Source organism: Rhinopithecus bieti, unplaced genomic scaffold, assembly GCF_001698545.2.
Source record: "Rhinopithecus bieti isolate Rb0 unplaced genomic scaffold, ASM169854v2 scaffold_35856, whole genome shotgun sequence".
NCBI classification, from domain to species: Eukaryota; Metazoa; Chordata; class Mammalia; order Primates; family Cercopithecidae; genus Rhinopithecus; species Rhinopithecus bieti.
The window spans coordinates 3,180,402-3,190,808 of record NW_016815820.1 but is presented as its reverse complement, the minus strand read 5'-3'; the positions used below and the strand labels follow the sequence as shown (position 1 = coordinate 3,190,808).

Here is a 10,407-nt window from a genome sequence, read left to right as displayed (position 1 = left end):
AAATAAATAAATAAATAAAATTTAATTATACAATTTTATAAGGGTTGACAGTAAGTAATATTTATGTAGTTAAATAACATAAATGCTAAATATTGATTAACTGAAAATTATGATATAACCACACTGGAAAGATCAAGAATGGGGAATTGATGGCTGGGATGGAATGGGAATGCTAAATCCTCCCCTACCATAATAAAAAATCAATAGATAATGTCTGAAATTGATAAACTAAAAAAATAGCTGTATAATCATATTATTTAGAAGTGTGGAAGAGACACATCAGAATGGATGAAAAAGTTAATTTTTAAAAAATGGAAAGGGGTTGCCTCTGGAAAGCAGAACTCCAGGGTGACTGCTTGTAGTATTATTTGATTAAAAAAATTTTTTTTGGAAATGGGGTCTTGCTATGTGGCCGAGGCTGGATTCAAACTCCTGGGCTCAAGTAATCTTCCCACTTTAGCCTCCCAAGGGACTACAAGGACACACCATCGTGCCTGGCTTTATTTGATTTTTAAGAACTATATGCATACATTATTTTGATAAAATAAAATAGAAAATTTTAAAATAGTTTTTCAACTATTTCACAGTAAAGCCATGTCTCCATATTTATATAATGATGCCCATTCTGAGTGGCTGATTACACAAAATTCCTAAGCTTGATGTGAAGGTACATGGCAAAGGAATCCAGAAAAGAAAGAAGAAACCAGTGTAGAATAAAGAGAAACAATGCTATTAAAAACACTAGCACAGGTTGGGCATGGTGACTCACGCCTGTAATCCCAGCACTTTGGAGGCCGAGGCAGGCAGATCACTTGAGGCCAGGAGTTCAAGATCTGGCCAACATGGAGAAACCATCTCTACTGAAAATACAAAAATTAGCCAGGTGTGGTGATGCATGCTTGTAATCCCAGCTACTCAGGAGGCTGAGGCACGAGAATTGCTTGAGCGTAGGAGGCAGAGGTTGCAGTGAGCCGAGATTGTGCCACTACACTCCAGCCTGGGCAACAGAGGAAGACTCTGTCTCAAAAAAAAAAAAAAAAAAAAAAAAATTACACAAAGTTATATCTGAATTAGATATTGTCTTAAGAATACTTTAATAATCTCTAGTCCTTATGCAATTTTAAGACTCATTTACAATTCTAATATTGTACTTTATACCATATGTCTAATTTGCCTAAGCTCTTCCTACATTGCAAGGGGACCCACAAAAACAGGAGATCTCTTTCCACTGGAAAGCTGCTTTATTTCATAAGCAATAAAAGGTATGGAATCCCATTATGAAATTTGGGGTCAGAAGCCCAGGGTATAAACTTGGGTTGCAATTGACAAAGTATTATTGTATTACTGGGCATGACCAGAATTTGATCAAGTACCTGTAGATCAAATCAAATCAATAAAAATTTATCTGGAACCTACCACGTGGGAGGTTTTGTGCCAGAGAGCACAGAATTCCTAGAATGTCCTAGAATGACTTCAGATCAGCACAAAGACAGAGACAGCACAGACATGATTTTAATTTATAGGGTTGGAAAGGTACAAGGCTATAAAATAGGACACCTGTTGTCTTGCATTTATGTTAAAGGTTTCACCTTTTTAAAAAATAATCAGAAACATAATCATTAGTCTTGACATAAATTATACTTTAGATTGGGAGTGGAAATCATGTTTTCAGAATAGGAAGGGAAGGAAAAGTAAAACCAACTGCATGTAATTTTTCAAGTGGAAACAATGGCAATATGAAGATATATGGGCATCAGACCCACTGGTAGAGGAAGGAGGCTGTGCTCTCTTACCTCTTACGATATCACTCCTGTGACCTCTACCATTTGAAATGCTTTGATTCCACCTTGCCCAAGGGACCTGTGAGCACCAGGGAAAGGGATGAAGGATGCCTATGCCTGACCTCACCTTTACATTGTCTAACGACTGAAGGTATAAATCAGCTTTCCCCTTGAAGACCCAAGTGTCAGTAGCTCATGTGAAATGCTGGAAATATTAAATGATGTCCCTGAGGGTTTTATTGTTACTCAGTTTTCTCCTGTAACTGGGAGAGCTGTTCACATGAAGGATACTCTCCCCCAGGACCTCAATTTGTATATAAAATGAAGTATGAAACTCTAACAACTTCTTGCCAGTTTGGAAAGAAAATAAACAATTAGGGGAGGCTGCACTTAGCCCATTGTCCTGTTTATATTTCATTTATCTCTTTGACTATTCCTGGTGAACAGTTCACACCAACAAAGGTGTGATAACACTCTTATTACAAATTCTTATTTCCAGGGCAATAAATCTTTGATAGTTACAAAATCTCCATAGACAATTCAATGTGTTTTTGTAATGGACTAGAACAAAAGTTCTTCCTTTTATCCTATTTAGCAGAGGGAGTGTACTAATAATTAGAATTGAGGGGCGAGCGTCTGGATGCCAGGGTTCCATGTCTAGCTAGGACTTGGGCCTGTATCTAAATCTCCCTTCCAGATTATTTCTGCAGAATTTACAAAATCTATGGATGCTTAAGTCTCCTAATATACCTTGATTCATTAATCCTCACCACTACCTCTATAATAAGAGTAATTTTCTATAATAAATGAACATTTTTCTTTTGATGGAGAAATTAAAGTGATTTGCTCAAGCCTCCTAGTTAATAAGTGGACAAGGCAGGAACAGAAGGAATTCTCATGGCAATCCTTAGCGTTAGTCTCTCTATATCTCAGTCTTTCCCCCTCCTCTTTCCATCAAAACCTTGAAGTAATGCTACACAAAGAATACAGTCCTTATTACAGAAACATTATTACACATTTATGTAGAGCTTTAAAATTTTTTAGAGCACATTCAAACCTCTTTAACTTAGTTTTTATGATAGTCCTATTAGGTGGGTATTTACAGAGTCTGGAAGAAAAGGATAAAAATAATAAGAAACAAAACAGTTGAGAAGAAAAGCCAGTGAAATATTAAGGATTGCCTAAGACATTGTAGAATCTTAATTACCCCAGATTTGTAAAAGCTGGCCAGATACATGAAAATATTGATTAGACTAGCCGTGCCTGGGCTGTAATAGGGGATTGATCACTAAATGACTCTTTGCTCTGTGTTCTAAGATTGGATTCCATGTATGAAAGGATATTCAGAAGAGTGTAATGTGCTCTTTTAACGTGAGCTCCCTTGCCATTTAACTATGGCTGAATTAGGGGCAAACAGCGCTGCTTCTCCACAGGTAAGAGAAAGTGTGAGGGCTGAAGGTGATTTCAAACAGCAGATGAAGGAAAATGAAGAAATAGATACTTTCCCCCTCAGAAGTCTAAAACATCTTCTGAATCAGGCCCAGTTGTTTTGTTGTTGTTGTTTTATAAGTAGAATTGGTGCTGCTTAAACGGTGTGTGTTTAAGTGAACTGGAAAAGGGCCCCTCTTCCAAAATATCTTCTCAACTGACTTCTGTAATTCCTGAAATTCCATCATTTGGGGTCCATTCCCTTAGATTAAAACATTATTCCCCGTCGAACTACAAATGCCTCTGGGAGAGGTAGCACATTAATCAAGGTATTCTCATCCGCAGTGTGGTAATACTAGTAAAAGCTAGTACATCAGAGATCACTGGAAGGAGGAGGCACAGAGCTCCAGCTCTCCTAGGGATAAGGCACAGCTGTCTGTACCTATGCGGTAGACCACTGAGCAGAAGTAGATAACTGATAGATGTCAGGCAGTGGCGTTTATCCATGAGGTCACGTGTGTGTAATTGACAATATTATACTGAGCCATTATCAGTCATCAACACCTTGGAGCAGTGGTTCTTAACCGTGGCTGCATATCAGAATCATCTGTCTACCTTTAAAAAAATGTAGATTCCTGAACTGCACCCCAGATATACTGATTCAGGATTATCTGGAGTGGGGCTGAGGCATGTTTAGTTTTACAAAGTTCTATGAGTAGTTCTGATGCTCTATCTAGGGCTGAGAACCACAGCCTCAGAGTAAATTTGTATGTTAGGTCCTTATCATCCTGATGGCTTGCTGGAGGGCCTCGGTGAGGTGGGCCCAGGGAGGTGCCCAGGTGGAGGGCCTGGACAGTGAGTATCAGAACAAGTATGAGGGGCAAGAGAAGTGCTATAAGAACCAAAGTAACCAAAGATGACCTGGAAAAGAGCCAGTAATGATCCTTCATTATTACCAAGACTAGAAGAAATTACATTAATCAACCAATAAAAATTAGGACTTCTGTATAACACCATTTAAGAAATATTAAAGAAATTATTATCTGTGCTAATATAACTCTGGCTTTAATCGTTTCCATGGCTGAAGAGGCCACTTGTAGTCATTTCATCACTGTGGTATCTTTCCCATTCTATTCCTCATAGTCTCTTCCTGAGTGTTACCCTACTCAGTTTGTCCTTGGCTACCCCCCAAAGGAAGTCCTTACCAGATGTATCATTAGGATTAGTTTAGCCAGTGTGACAGAAAACCCCAAATAATAGAGGCTTTAACAAAATAGAAGGTAATTTGTCCTTCATATATGAAAAGACTGGGGGGAGGCACCCCAGGAATGGGAGGGCACTTCATGCTCCTCTTTTTTTTTTCTGAAAAAGAGTTTTGCATCTTGATGATCACATTTATTAGAAGAGTTCGAGAAAAATAAAAATGCCGTTTAGCTTAAGAAGTTATGAATTATCTAGGCTGGGTGCAGTGGCTCATGCTTGTAATCCCAGCACTTTGGAAGGCCAAGGTGGGAGGATGGCTTAAACCCAGGAGTTCGAGCACAACACAGTGAGACCCCACCTCTATAAAAAATTTTTTTAGAAAAATAGAAGTTATGAGTTGTCTGTAAATCAACTCATTTCAGGAGTGGGAGGATTTCTTAATATCAAAATGTTTGCTGGTTTCTCTTTTGAATGTCCTGAACATTTAAAGAGGTAACTTTACAAAGTCTCCTATTTTCCATATGGGATAAATTGTTTCAGCCACCTCTCAATGGAGTGACAACCAGGACAAAACATCTTCCTGGAAAAAGAGCATTTGAATATTCTGTTTCATTGATTTATATATCTCTTATATATGATGGCTTCTTCCTCAATTTCTGTAGTAGTCACAGTTCCTTCCACATCTCCCAATAACATATTTAAATGTAGATCATAAGCATGTAATCTGCCTAGAAGCTCCTGGTAATCTCTCATTTATCCATAAGTTCATTTATCCAGGCCGAGCCTGATAAGATCAAGGGGCTCCTCTATGGTGTTGGTAGTTTGTTGCTGGTCTATGTTGTCCACCATGTTTCAAATCCTTTGCCCTTTCCTCTTTGGGCTCTTTCTGTCTTTATAAAGTGTGTCATTTGTTCATCATGGTCCAAACTGGTCCAGTTCCAGCCAGCAGGAAGGAGGAAAGGGGCAACACAGAGAGCATCACCCTCCCTCTACCTGCTTAAGGACACTTGCGTGTGGCCCTTAAAAGTTGACACATTACTTATACATTCCACTAGCCAGAACTGAAATCACGTGGTCAAATCTAGTTGCCGTGGAGGTAGGGAGGCAGGGAGTTGTTCTGGGCAGCCATGAACCCAGTATTGGGGGCTAGTTAGCAGTCTCAGCCACACCAGTAATACTGCACACAGCTAAATAGGTATTGGCAGTCACCTTATGAACCTAGAATATCCCACTGGAAAGAAAGCAAATGAGTACGGTAAGAGAAGACTGCTTAATTCCAGGTGTTGGGTAATTCGTGGCGATTAAAGGAAAGTGTTTTTCCACTAATGAAGAGTGAGAATTTGTTCAAAGTAGTTATCTGTGGTCCAAGAATCATAACAGAGGCCTCAAATAAATGAAGTGTCGGTTTATCTTTTGAAAGGTTATGTTTACTCTTGGAAATATGTGATTCAAAAGTCCACCTCTTGCCTAATGAAGGACTGGGATGCAGGCCTTCTTGTCCAAGTTACTGAAGTTAACTTCTGTAACACTGTCAGGAGCAGAACAACATATAAGACCACTGGAGTGTGCGCTAGCTGTTAGTGCTCACAATAAGTAGGAGAAATGTTAGTACTAATTTCACATCCAAATTTGCTTAGATGTGCTTAAAAAGATTCTGATCAAGGCTGGGCGCGGTGGCTCAAGCCTGTAATCCCAGCACTTTGGGAGGCCGAGATGGGCGGATCACGAGGTCAGGAGATCGAGACCATCCTGGCTAACCTGGTGAAACCCCGTCTCTACTAAAAAATACAAAAAAATTAGCCGGGCGAGGTAGCGGGCGCCTGTAGTCCCAGCTACTCGGGAGGCTGAGGCAGGAGAATGGCATAAACCCGGGAGGCGGAGCTTGCAGTGAGCTGAGATCCGGCCACTGCACTCCAGCCTGGGCGACAGAGCGAAACTCTGTCTCAAAAAAGAAAAAAAAAAAAAGAAAAAGATTCTGATCAATGAAAAGGTATACTTTCCCCTGACTCTAGGGCTCCAAGTGCATGAATGTTACAGATAATGCTGTTCTAGATGCATGTGGTATAAAATACAAATAATCTGTTTAAGTCTATTGCTATATTTGGATTGCTTCACTGACTAGGATGATTTTAAAAGTAAAGCACTGTATCCTTTCCAATCTGATCTGCCTATATCATGCAATAGACTTGTTTCCTTTCTTTGTGTTTCTCATTTGTCCAGCTGATTGAATTGTATGGCTATTTAGTTCGGTTAGATAGAGGAACATGGTGCTAAGGAGGTGAAGTTGACCTGCTGCTAAGGAGACGAGGTTTTATCCCTAAGCGGGTTGATTGGTGTGTAGAATTCAATTCTGTTCCATGTCTAGTTGACTGCTTCTCTACCCCTGGCTAGCTATTCTGAGGGGATGCATGCTTCTCAAAAAGGGGGCTGAGTAGGAAAGAGTGGGTGCCTCAACAGAATTAAGCTGTACTGTTAGCTGGGCGCAGTGGCTCAAGCCTGTAATCCCAGCACTTTGGGAGGCTGAGGCGGGTGGATCACCTGAGGTTGGGAGTTTGGGACCAGCCTGAAAAACATGGAGAAACCCCGTCTCTACTAATAATACAAAAATTAGCTGGGTGTGGTGGCGGGTGCCTATAAATCCCAGCTACTCAGGAGGCTGAGGTAGAAGAATCACTTGAACCCGGGAGGCGGAGGTTGCGGTGAGCTGAGATCACGCCATTGCACTCCAGCCTGGGCAACAAGAGCAAAACTCTGTCTCAAACAACAACAACAACAACAACAACAACAACAACAACAACAACAAAAGGCTGTACTGTTGTAAACGCCCTGCAAAGGCCCTTATACAGAGTTGATGGGCCAGAAGTACCTCTATACAAAGAGGAACACAAGTAATTTGGATATAAAATGGTCTCTCCAACGATAAGCCATTCTACTACGACCTAGCAGCTTGGAGATTGAACTGTGGCATCAGGAATGGAAAAGAAAGCTGGCGTGGCAAAAACAACTGTCATATTCATAGGATAAGGTTTAGGGCTCTCCACCTTCTGCTTCTTGCTTGATCTGGGTCACCACATTCTGCCTCCTATTTCCAACCCACGTCAGTGTTTCCCACCCCCAGGTGAGTTGTCACTATGTGTTGAGGAAAATCATCTCCGTAACAGGAATGATATTTGCCACTGTTTTTACTTATTCTGGATAGAAACATTATTTCTCACCACAGAGGAAGACTTTTTTCCCTCTTATCGAAATCTGTCAGTCTATCCACACAACCTGGAGAACAAATGTGTTTTTTATCCCTCTGTGAACAAACACAGCTCAGCACCTGCACAGCACTCAAGGGTGGCCAGACCTCATCCTGACTCTGAGCCGGCTGCTGCTCTTGGAGAGAGAAAGTAAAAATGATTGATTCTACATCTTAATTAAGATAAACAAACAAAGAGGGACATCAAATAATGGCCCTGACAGTTTGAAACAAACTGAAAGTACAGCTTAGCATTTCATAAAATAAAAAGCGTTTGATGTGAGGATGGCAGTTTAATAATTTGTAAATATCACTGGCTTAGTATTATAGCTAATCCAAATATTTTCATTTCTCATCATAAGTTACCCTCTGCTGATGGCTTGTCCTCTTCAACTTACAGCTTTCACCCTCGAGCCTTCAGCAGAGGCAGAGAGGAGAGGAACAGAAAGGATCACAGGTTCTCTGTGGAATGTGAATTACAGCGTCAACTTCCTTTATACTTTCTGATTCTGAATATTCACTAGAAAATACCACTGACCAGCCCAAAGCATGTATTGCCTTTTTCTTCATCTCCTCTAAAACATATCAAACTTTAATTACAGCTTTCTATTAGCTTCTGATTGTTTGTTCTTCTTTAATTTTTTGTAGAGATGGGATTTTACCATGTTGCCCAGACTGGTCCTCAAACTCTTGGGCTCAAGTGATCTACCCACCTTGGCCTCCCAAAGTGCTGGAATTATAGGCATAGGCCATTGTGCTGGGCCATGATTGTTCCTTACTTAAGAGAAGCTGAGCTTTCTCCAGTTCCATTTTTTTTTTCTTTTTTCTAAAATTAGAGGCTGGGTATAGTGGCTCACACGTGTAATCCCAGCATTTTGGGAGGCTGAGGCGGGCAGATCACTGGAGATCATGAGTTTGAGACCAGCCTGGCCAACATGGTTGTAAAATTTTGTAAAAATACAAAAATTAGCCAGGCGTAGTGGTGCATGCCTGTAGTCCTAGCTACTTGGGAGGCTGAGGCAGGAGAATTGCTTAAACCTGGGAGGTGGAGGTTTCAGTGAGCTGAGATTGCGCCGCTGTACTCCAGCCTAGGTGACAGAGTGAGACTCTGTCTCAAAATAAAGTAAAATGAAATAAAATAAAATAAAATGAAGAGATGGGGTTCCACCATGTTGCCCAGGCTGGTCTTGAACTCCTGGTTAAGCAATCCTCCTGCTTCAGCCTCTCCAAGTGCTGGGATTACAGGTGTGTTACTGCACCTGGCCTCTGGTTCTTAAATTGTAGAGAAATAAAGAAATTGAACCACCATACAAACTGTAATGCTCCTACAGTACTGTTTTTATATCATAATGAAATAGTCAGCTATAGATCTATATCTAAAATGTGTTTTATTGCCCTAATGCCCTCTGAAGAAGGGTAGCTGAAGGGTAGGGGTATTCTTGTTAATGCCTATGTCTACACTTCCTTGGGTGGGTATGGAGGAAGACAAGCAGAAAGCTGTGATGATAATGATAAAAAGATAAAAGTAGAAACCTCTATGTTGGCCATAGCCTTGTGATTTGGCTTTTGTGAAAAATATTCGGAGAAATAGTAGGCAATTTTAACGATTGATTTGGAATTCCCAAGGGTGCAAACCATAACATATATCTGCAAAAGCTGAACTGAAGGAACACCATTGGGCAGACAGAGGCTTTGGGCTTTTTAAAAAGGTATGTAAAAAGGGAAGGGCGAGGATGCAGACCTGTCAGATCAGCCTGCTGTGAGATATGACTCTGGACTCAGGATAGGACCATTTTCTCATGGCCTCCCTATTCTTTTTGCTGAGGTTCTTAACATACATACATATATATATATATATATATTCCCCCCCCCCCTTTTTTTTTCTGCTCTTGGATGATACCAAGTCCACGCTCAAGACAACACTAGATGGACATGATAGGCAGGGGCCCACAGAGGGAAGCTGCAGTTCAGAGAATTCTCCACAGGGAAGCAGTATGAGATCAGGGTTTAGATAGAGGCAGCCCCAGCATCACTAGCTCTCCCTGGTTCTGATTTGAGACAATTTTCCTCCTTTCCTTTCACTGTGTAAGAGAAGCACCAACAGGGCAAGCTCACCTTTCAGGAGAGCCCCTGAGCCTAATTGCAATCCTTTTACTCCCTTTACTCCCAGGCCTGTTCCTCCTCACTTAAACAGCTGGCTCTCAGCATATTGCTTTGTTTATTCCATCTCTGACCTATGCATTATCTGAAGGATGCCATAAGGGTTCAAGATGCCCACCTTTGTGAAATGACCTCATTCTGAGCTGCGGGGTTCACATCACTGGCATAGAGGGGAAACCTGCAGAGGGAAGCTTAGCAACACGTCACACACATGTTGTTCTTGGCAGTATGAATTCTGGTGACTTTTGACATTTCTTAAAAAGGAGTCAGTTACATCTTCAGTACTCTGAGGAAAATGGTGCCAGCTACAACTTGATCTTGTTTGAGTTATAGGAAGCAATACAACCTTATAGACAAAACTCTGAATAGAGAGTTTACAACTGAGATTCTATTTTGAATCTATCTTGAACTCTATCTTGACAACATCCATTGATAAGAGTGTGTGATAACTGTAAAGCCACTATTTATCTTACTTGCTTATGAAATTGAAATAACATATTGCTGATAAGTCTTAAGAACTATGTATCCTATGTCTACTTTGCACAAGCACCCAATACTATGAATATATATATATATATATATATATATATATAT

The 10,407-nt window shown here is 40.6% G+C and overlaps 1 protein-coding gene and 1 pseudogene across 6 annotated transcripts in view; both read right to left on the bottom strand.

Moving 5' to 3' along the window:
- SKAP1 (src kinase associated phosphoprotein 1) overlaps positions 1-10,407 on the bottom strand; it is a 299,602-nt gene that overhangs the window by 77,606 nt on the left and 211,589 nt on the right. The gene's annotated exons all lie outside the window — the stretch shown is intronic.
- On the bottom strand, positions 4,949-5,261 carry LOC108516407 (U6 snRNA-associated Sm-like protein LSm3 pseudogene; annotated as a pseudogene).